The sequence below is a fragment of the Salvelinus sp. IW2-2015 genome, linkage group LG15, assembly GCF_002910315.2.
Source record: "Salvelinus sp. IW2-2015 linkage group LG15, ASM291031v2, whole genome shotgun sequence".
Classification (NCBI taxonomy): domain Eukaryota; kingdom Metazoa; phylum Chordata; class Actinopteri; order Salmoniformes; family Salmonidae; genus Salvelinus; species Salvelinus sp. IW2-2015.
Genome location: NC_036855.1, coordinates 65750699 through 65760001, shown reverse-complemented (window position 1 = coordinate 65760001; position 9303 = coordinate 65750699). Strand labels below are relative to the sequence as shown.

At 44.9% G+C, this 9303-nt stretch overlaps 1 protein-coding gene across 1 annotated transcript in view; it reads left to right on the top strand.

Annotated features, from left to right (window-relative positions):
- LOC111973858 (transcription initiation factor TFIID subunit 4-like) overlaps positions 1 to 9303 on the top strand; it is a 747250-nt gene that overhangs the window by 314931 nt on the left and 423016 nt on the right. The window lies entirely within an intron of this gene.

Below are 9303 nucleotides of genomic sequence, written 5' to 3'. Positions count from 1 at the left end.
ACCTGAGGGTTAGTTGACTCAGGTGTGGGAACACTGGACTAGGGTGTGTATTTTCTGTTGATTGGACCTTTGTTTATCCTGGAAGTCCCATTGCGGTCAGAAGACCTCTTTTTCTGTTGCATATTTAGATTGACTGAGCACTAGATAATGAAGCTATATAAGTCAGAGGAATATGGTGGGAGGGGCTATAGGACAGGCCCATTGTAATGGCTGGAACGGAATGGTATCAAACATGTTTGACTCCGTTCCATTGATTCCATTCCAGACATTACAATGGGCCTGTCCTATAGCCCCTCCCACCAGATTCCTCTGATAAGCCTTTGTGTTGCTAAATGACATCTCATCAAACATAATGTTCAAGACGGTTTTATATTGTGGCAAACACAAATCCCTATTATGGGGGTCCACCCAAAATGGACCATCTCTGATATTAAATATTTAATCGCCAACGTTCACCAACAGCATCAACTATGAACTGCATCACATGACCATATCTGTCCCCATAACAGCTACATTGTTTAAAAAAATTAAAAACCATCATAGACCAACAAAATCTAAGGGGATCCAATTTGGGAATTGGATGAAGATAACCACATGCAAACAGTAACAGTCTGGTACAATAGTGCTAGGTCTGATTACCAACAATGATGAGACAGCCTACAGGGAGGAGGTGAGAGCCCTGGTGGAGTGGTGCCAGGTAAATAACGTCAACATAAAGGAACTGATCGTGAACTACAGGAGACCGCAGAGAGTACGCCCCCATCCACATCAACGGGACCACAGGGGAGAGGGTCAAAAACATCACTGACAACCTGAAAATAGTCCCTTCACAAAGACAGCGTGGTGAAGGCACAACAGTGCCTATTCAAGCTTGGAAGGCTGAAATAATTTGTCTTGGCCCCCTAAGACCCTCACAAACTTCTACAGATGCACCATTGAGAGCACCTTGTGTGGCTGTATCACCGGAGGGTGGTGCAGTCAGCCCAACGAGTCACCAGGGGTACACTGCCTAAACTCCAGGACATCTACAGTACCCAGTGTCACAGAAAGGTCAAGAAGATTATGTCAAGGACCTCAGTCACGCGAGCCACGGCCTGTACACCTCGCTACCATCGAGAAAYCAGAGACAGTACAGGTACATCAAAGCTGGGACCGAGAGCCTAAGAAATCGCTTCTATCTCCAGGCCATCAGACTGTTAAGTCACCACCAGCCTTAGTCACTGTTCTAGCCAGCTACCACCTGGTACTCTACCCTGCTGCTCTATGTAAATAGTCATTGAAAACTGGTCACTTTAATAATGTTTACATAATGTTTTACCCACTTTATATGTACACTGTACAAAATATGCTCTTTCCATGACATAGACTGACCGGGTGAATGCTATGATCACTTATTGATGTCACTTGTTAAGTCCACRTCAATCAGTGTAGATGAAAGGGAAGAGACAGGTTAAAGAAGGATTTTTAAGCCTTAAGACAATTGAGACATGGATTGTGTGCCATTGAGGCTGTTGTGGTATATACTGTATTCTATTAATGGCACATCCTATATAACTACTGTTGTACACACCTTTTCCATTCATATACTGTCTATACACCAATATATGTGTATATATTCCTGTCTCTGACCTTGCTCGTTCATATATTTCCTAATTTCTTTATGGATTATGTGTGTATAGTTTATTTTTATTGCCAGGTATTACTGCACTGTTGGAGCTAGAAACAAGCATTTTGCTTCACCTGCGTACGCTATCAATAAATGTCGATTTTATACGTCCTTCAGATTCAGAAATGAGACCTACATGTACAGCTTCTGAATAATGCTAGGTCTGAGTGTGTTGCTTGTTCTGACTCACTACATGTTAGAATCACCTGTGGCAGCGATTACAGCTGTGAGTCTTTCTGGGTAAGTCTTTGCACACCTGGACTACAATATATGCACATTATTCTTTAAAAATGTATTCAAGCTCGGTCAAGTTGGTTGTTGATCATTGCAAGACATCACTTTTCAAGTCTTGCCATAGATTTTCAAGCACATTTAATTAAAAACTGTAACTAGGCCACTCTGGAACGTTCAACGTCATCTTGGTAAGCAACGGCAGTGTATATTTGGCCTTATGTTATATGTTATTGTCCTGCTGAAAGGTGAATTTGTCTCCCAGTGTCTGGTGGAAAGCAGCTTGAACAAGGTTTTCCTCTAGGATTTTTTTTTGTTGTTGCTTATTTTATTACATTTATTTTTATTCAAAAAAACTCAGTCCTTGTCGATTACAAGCATATCCATAACATGATGCAGCCATTCCTGGAAGCTGAGAATGTCCCAGTTTTACCATGGCATGCATACTCACCAGACATGTCACCAATTGAGCATGTTTGGGATGCTCTGGATCAACGTGTATGACATCGGGTTCCAGTTCCCGCCAATATCCAACTTTGCACAGCCATTGAAGAGGGGTGGGACAACATTCCACAGGCCACAGATCAACTATGCAAAGGAGATGTCGCGCTGCATGAGGCAAGTGGTGGTCACACCAGATACGGACTGGTTTTCTGATCCACACACATACTTTAAAAAAAAGTTTTCTGTGACCAACATCTGTATTCCRAGTCATGTGAAATCCATAGAMTAYGGCCTAATGAATTTATTTCAATTGACTGATTTTCTTATATGAACTGTAACTCAGTAAAATCTTTGAAATTMTTGCATGTTGCCTTTATATTTATGTTCAGTGTTATTACCTCAAATTTAAATGTGTGCTTTTGGCGAATGAACGATTGACAAACGACCTTGACAAAGCATTAAAGTACAGTGTATCATTTAGATTAGAAAATAATTCCTTTCCAGGCCCTATCATCCTTCTCTTTCCTGGAGAGAATGGACCTCAGCTACAACTGGCTGCGGTGGCTCCCGCCTGACTCCAACAGTCTGTCCTCTTTCCTGGAGAGAATGGACCTCAGCTACAACTGGCTGCGGTGGCTCCCGCCTGACTCCAACAATCTGTCCTCTTTCCTGGAGCTCCGCCTGGACCACAACCTCCTGAAACAGCTGGACGTTCTGGGCCTTGAGCAGTTTGAGAACCTCAGGAACCTGGACCTCAGCCACCACCGCCTCTGGATGATGGAACTGGGGGCCCTGAGGATTCCTGTCCCACCTCCGCCACCTCAACTTCCAGGTTGATGTGTCATGTAATCTTGTTTGTCTTCAGTTCAGAATACACAGTATATGTGCAATTTGATTATTTAGTAATCCTGAAACAAAAAAATGCAATAWTGAAAAAATATACAGTACCAATCAAAAGTTTGGACACACCTACTCATTCAAGGGTTTTTCTTTATTTTTACTATTTTCTACATTGCAGAATAATTGTAAAGACATCAAAACTATGAAATAACACATGGAATCATGTAGTAACCAAGAAAGAGTTAAACAAATCAAAATATATTTTAGATTCTTCAAAGTAGCCACTTTTCAAAGAACACTTTTMGGTTACTATATGATTCCATATGTGTTGTTTCATAGTTTTAATGTCTTCACTACTATTCTACAATGTAGAAAATAGTAAAAATATAGAAAAACCCTGGAATGAGTGTGTGTCCAAACTTTTGACTGGTACTGTATATTTAACCTGCAGGGGAACCAACCAGCTCACCGTCCTGAGAGAGGGGATTGGCAGCAAGGTCTGGAGGTATTGCAGGGGAACCAACCAGCTTCCCGTCTTGAGAAATAGCGGAATCTTTTATAATATATGCCATTTAGAAGACAATTTTATCCTAAGCACGTACATTTTACGTATAGGTGGTTCCAGGGAATCAAACCCACTACCCTGGAGTAATGCGCGCCATGCTTTACCAACTGAGCTACATAGCACCTTATCCAGAATTAGACACAGAAAAAAAAACGGAGTTAAAGAAAATTAAAACAAAGCTTAAATCGTGCCAGCTTCCTAGGCTTTTCACACACGACAGTGTGTAGGGTTTACAGAGAATGATGCAACAAACAAAACACATCCAGTCAGCAGCAGTCCTGTGGACAAAAACAGCTAGTTGATGACAGGTGGAAGGAGAATGGCAAGAATCGTGCAAACTAACAGCCGGGCCACAAACAGGCAAATAACAGCAGTGGTGTGCAGAACGGTGTCTCGGAACGCACAACTCGTCGAGCCGTGTCAAATCAAATCARATTTTATTTGTCACATGCACATGGTTAGCAGATGTTAWTGCGAGTGTAGCGAAATGCTTGTGCTTCTWGTTCCGACCATGCAGTAATATCTAACAAGTAATCTAACCTAAACATTTCACCACAACTACCTTATACACACAAGTGTAAAGGAATGAATAAGAATATGTACATAAAAATAATGAATGAGCGATGGCCGAACGGCATAGGCAAGATGCAGTAGATGGTATAGAGTACAGTATATACATATGAGATGAGTAATGTAGGGTATGTAAACATATYAAGTGGCATTGTTTAAAGTGGCTAGTGYTACATTTATTACATACATTTTTTCATTATTAAAGTGGCTAGAGTTGAGTCAGTATGTTGGCAGCAGCCACTTTATGTTAGTAATGGCTGTTTAATAGTCTGATGGCCTTGAGATAGAAGCTGTTTTTCAGTGTCTAGGTCCCCACTTAGATGCACCTATACTGACCTCGCCTTCTGGATGATAGCGGGGTGAACAGGCAGTGGCTCGGGTGGTTGTTGTCCTTGATGATCTTGTTGGCCTTCCTGTGACATCGGGTGSTGTAGGTGTCCTGGAGGGCAGGTAGTTTGCCCCCGGTGATGCATTGTGCAGACCTCACTACCCTCTMGAGAGCATTACGGTTGTGGGCGGAGCAGTTGCTGTACCAGGTGGTGATACAGCCCGACAGGATGCTCTCAATTGTGCATCTGTAAAAGTTTGTGACTGTTTTTGGTGACAAGCCAAATTTCTTCAGCCTCCTGAGGTTGGACCATTTCAGTTTGTCCTTGATGTGTACGCCGAGGAGCTTAAAACTTTCCACCTTCRCCACTACTGTCCCGTTGATGTGGATAAGGGGCTGCTCCCTCTGCTGTTTCCTGAAGTCCACGATCGTCTCCTTTATTTTGTTGACATTGAGTGTGAGGTTATTTTCCTGACACCACACTCCGAGGYCCCTCACCTCCTCCCTGTAGGCCATCTCGTCGTTGTTGGTAATCAAGCCTACCACTGTAGTGTCATCTGCAAACTTGATCATTGAGTTGGAGGCGTGCATGGCCACGCAGTCATGGGTGAACAGGGAGTACAGGAGAMGACTGAGAACGCACCCTTGTGGGGCCCCAGTGTTGAGGATCAGCGGGGTGGAGATGTTGTTACCTACCCTCACCATCTGGGGGCGGCCTGTCAGGAATTCCAGGACCCAGTTGCACAGGACGGGGTCGAGACCCAGGGTCTCGAGGTTATTGATGAGTTTGGAGGGTACRATGGTGTTAAATGCTGAGCTGTAGTCGATGAACAGCATTCTTACATAGGTATTCCTTTTGTCCAGATGGGTTAGGGCAGTGTGCAGTGTTATTGCGATTGTGTCGTCTATTGGGGCGGTAAGCAAATTGGAGTGGGTCTAGGGTGTCAGGTAGGGTGAAGGTGATATGGTCCTTGACTAGTCTCTCAAAGCACTTCATGATGACGGAAGTGAGTGCTACGGGGCGATAGTCATTTAGCACAGTTACCTTCGCTTTCTTGGGAACAGGAACAATGGTGGCCCTCTTGAAACTTGTGGGAACAGCAGACTGGGATAAGGGTGATTGAATATGTCCGTAAACACACCAGCCAGCTGGTCTGCGCATGCTCTGAGGACGCGGCTGGGGATGCGGTCTGGGCCGGCAGCCTTGCGATGGTTAACACGTTTAAATGTTTTACRRKCGTTGGCTGCAGTGAAGGAGAGCCCGCAGGTTTTGGTAGCGGGCCGTGTCAGTGGCACTGTATTGTCCTCAAAGTGATCAAAGAAGTTGTTTAGTTTGTCTGGGAGCAAGACATCGTGGTCCGCGACGGGGCTGGTTTTCCTTTTGTAGTCCGTGATTGACTGTAGACCCTGCCACATACCTCTCGTGTCTGAGCCTCTGAATTGCGACTCTACTTTGTCTCTATATTGAAGCTTAGCTTGTTTGATTGCCTTGCGGAGGGAATAGCTACACTGTTTCTATTCGTCACAGATGGGCTATTGCAGCAGACGACCGCACAGGATTCCACTCCTATCAGCTAAAAACAAGAAGAAGCGGCTCCAGTGYGCACGCATTCACGAACACTGGACAATTGGGGAGTGAAAAAACATTGCCTGGTCTGACGAATCCCGGTTCCTGTTGCATCATGCTGATGGCAGAGTCAGGATTTGGGTTAAGCAGCATAAGTCCATCCTGCCTGGTGTCAATGGTATAGGCTGGTGGTGTAATGGTGTGGGGATTGTTTTCCTGGCACACGTTAGGTCCCTTGATACCAATTGAACGATGTTTCCATGCCCCAAAGAATTCAGACTGTTCTGGAGGCAAAAGGGGGTCCAACCTGGTACTAGATGGGTGTACCTAATTAACTGGTGAGTGCTGGCCTGTGTGGTGAGGGGAAACCTTTTGACACCACTTCGATACCGATGTGGCTATTTCGCAGCAGGTTAGGAGAATTAAGGTTGCAATTTAGGAGACGGAAGTTAAGGTCAGGAAAAGGGTTGGGGAAAATGCTCTCCTAACCTTCTTCGATAATCACTTCTAATAAAAGTGGTGTAGAAATATGTCCCTTGTGGTGAGGTGTGGTGACGAGGGAAGCTAATAGTTAATAAGGACCTTTTGTTTGCTCACTGCAAACTACAAATACACTGCGGTTATATGTTAATATACAGCTATCCTGCAGGGAAATTAGACAGTGGTCACTGAGTTCTGGTTTCCTCTGTTTATATCAATTACAGCTATCCTGCAGGGAAATTCATCAATGGTTACAGACTTACGCAGCTCATAAGTCACCACCTCCTGTGTAGCTTGGTTTGCAACCTCAGAGGTGTATTTACTTTGTGATATTGGAAAATAAGGTGGCTTAACCTGAACCTGGGGGCTCCCTATAAATGCCTATAATTAGACAATATGATTGTTTTGAGTTTCAACTGACTTTTTTTAACAACTGATGACCCTGGAGTTAGCAGCACTGTTGTTTAATTATGATGCAATGATTTCAAAGTCTGGTTTGTTGTTAAACATTCTCTGTCTGCTGATCACTGCCCTCTCCTGCTCTCTGCCTGCTTATCACCGCCCTCTCCTGGTCTCTCTGCCTGCTCATCACTGCCCTCTTCTGGTTTCTGCCTGCTCATCACTGCCCTCGTCTGGTCTCTGCCTGCTCATCACTACCCTCTTCGGTCTCTGTCTGCTCATCACTGCCCTCACCTGGTTTCAGCATGCTTTTGAGGCATTAGGTAGCCTAGTAGAGCATTGGGCCAGTAACCGAAAGGTTGCTGGATCAGATCCCCGAGCTGACAAGGTAAAAATCTGTCGTTCTGCCCCTGAACAAGGCAGTTAACCCACTATTCCCCGGTAGGCCYTCATTGTAAAAAAATAATTTGTTCTTAACTCACTTGCCTAGTTAAATAAAGGTTACATAAAAATGTTTAAAAAATCACTGCCCTCTCCTGGTTTCTGCCTGCTCGTCACTGRCCTCTCCTGGTTMCTGCCTGCTCATCACTGCCTTCTCCTGGTTGCCGCCTGCTCATCTCTGGTCTCGACAGATTTTTTTTTTCCTGGTTTGGATTTTATTACAAACTCAAAAAAGTTCTGGAACACTGTAAAGTCCATGGAGAATAAGAACACCTCCTCCCAGCTGCCCACTGCACTGAGGCTAGGAAATACTGTCACCACCGATAAATCCACGATAATTGAGAATTTCAATAAGCATTTTTCTACGGCTGGCCATGCTTTCCACCTGGCTAACCCTACCCCGGTCAACTGCCCTGCACCCCCCACAGCAACTCGCCTAAGCCTTCCCCATTTCTCCTTCACCCAAATCCAGATAGCTGATGTTCTGAAAGAGCTGCAAAAATCTGGATCCCTACAAATCAGCCGGGCTAGACGATCTGGAGCCTCTCTTTCTAAAATTATCTGCCGAAATTGTTGCAACCGCTATTACTAGCCTGTTCACCCCTCTTTCGTATCGTCTGAGATCCCCAAAGATTGGAAAGCTGCCGCGGTCATCGTCCTCTTCAAAGCGGGAGACACTCTAGACCCAAACTGCTACAGACCTATATCTATCCTACCCTGCCTTTCTAAGGTCTTTGAAAGCCAAGTTAACAAACAGATCACTGACCATTTCGAATCCCACCGTACCTTCTCCGCTATGCAATCTGTTTCCGAGCTGGTCATGGGTGCACCTCAGCCATGCTCAAAGTCCTAAACGAGCGTGGCTGAGGTTTTCTGGCCAAGGTTTTCGACTCTGTCAATCACCACATTCTTATTGGCAGACTCAACAGCCTTAGTTTCTCAAATGACTGCCTCGCCTGGTTCACCAACTACTTCTCAGACAGAGTTCAGTGTGTCAAATCAGAGGGCCTGTTGTCCGGACCTGGCAGTCTCTATGGGGGTGCCACAGGGTTCAATTCTAGGGCCGACTCTCTTCTCTGTATACATCAATGATGTCGCTCTAGCTGCTGGGGATTCTCTGATCCACCTCTACGCAGACGACACCATTCTGTATACTTCTGGCCCTTCTTTGGACACTGTGCTAACTAACCTCCAAGCGAGCTTCAATGCCATACAACTCTCCTTCRGTGGCCTCCAACTGCTCTTAAATGCAAGTAAAAATAAATGCATGCTCTTCAACTGATCGCTGCCTGCACCTGCCCGGCCATCCAGCATCACTACTCTGGACGGTTCTGACTTAGAATATGTGAACAACTACAATACCTAGGTGTCTGGTTAGAKTGTAACCTCTCCTTCCAGGCCCACATTAAGCATCTCCAATCCAAAATTAAATCTAGAATCGGCTTCCTATTTTGCAACAAAGTATCCTTCACTCATGCTGCCAAATATACCCTCGTAAAACTGACTATCCTACCGATCCTCGACTTCGGCGATGTCATTTACAAAATAGCCTCCAAGACTCTACTCAAAAAATTGGATGCAGTCTATCACAATGCCATCCGTTTTTGTCACCAAAAGCCCCATATACTACCCAACCTGCGACCTGTACGCTCTCGTTGGCTGGCCCTCGCTTCATACTCGTCGCCAAACCACTGGCTCCAGGTCATCTACAAGTCTTTGCTAGTTAAAGCCCCGCCTTATCTCAGCTCACTGGTCACCATAGAGCACCCACC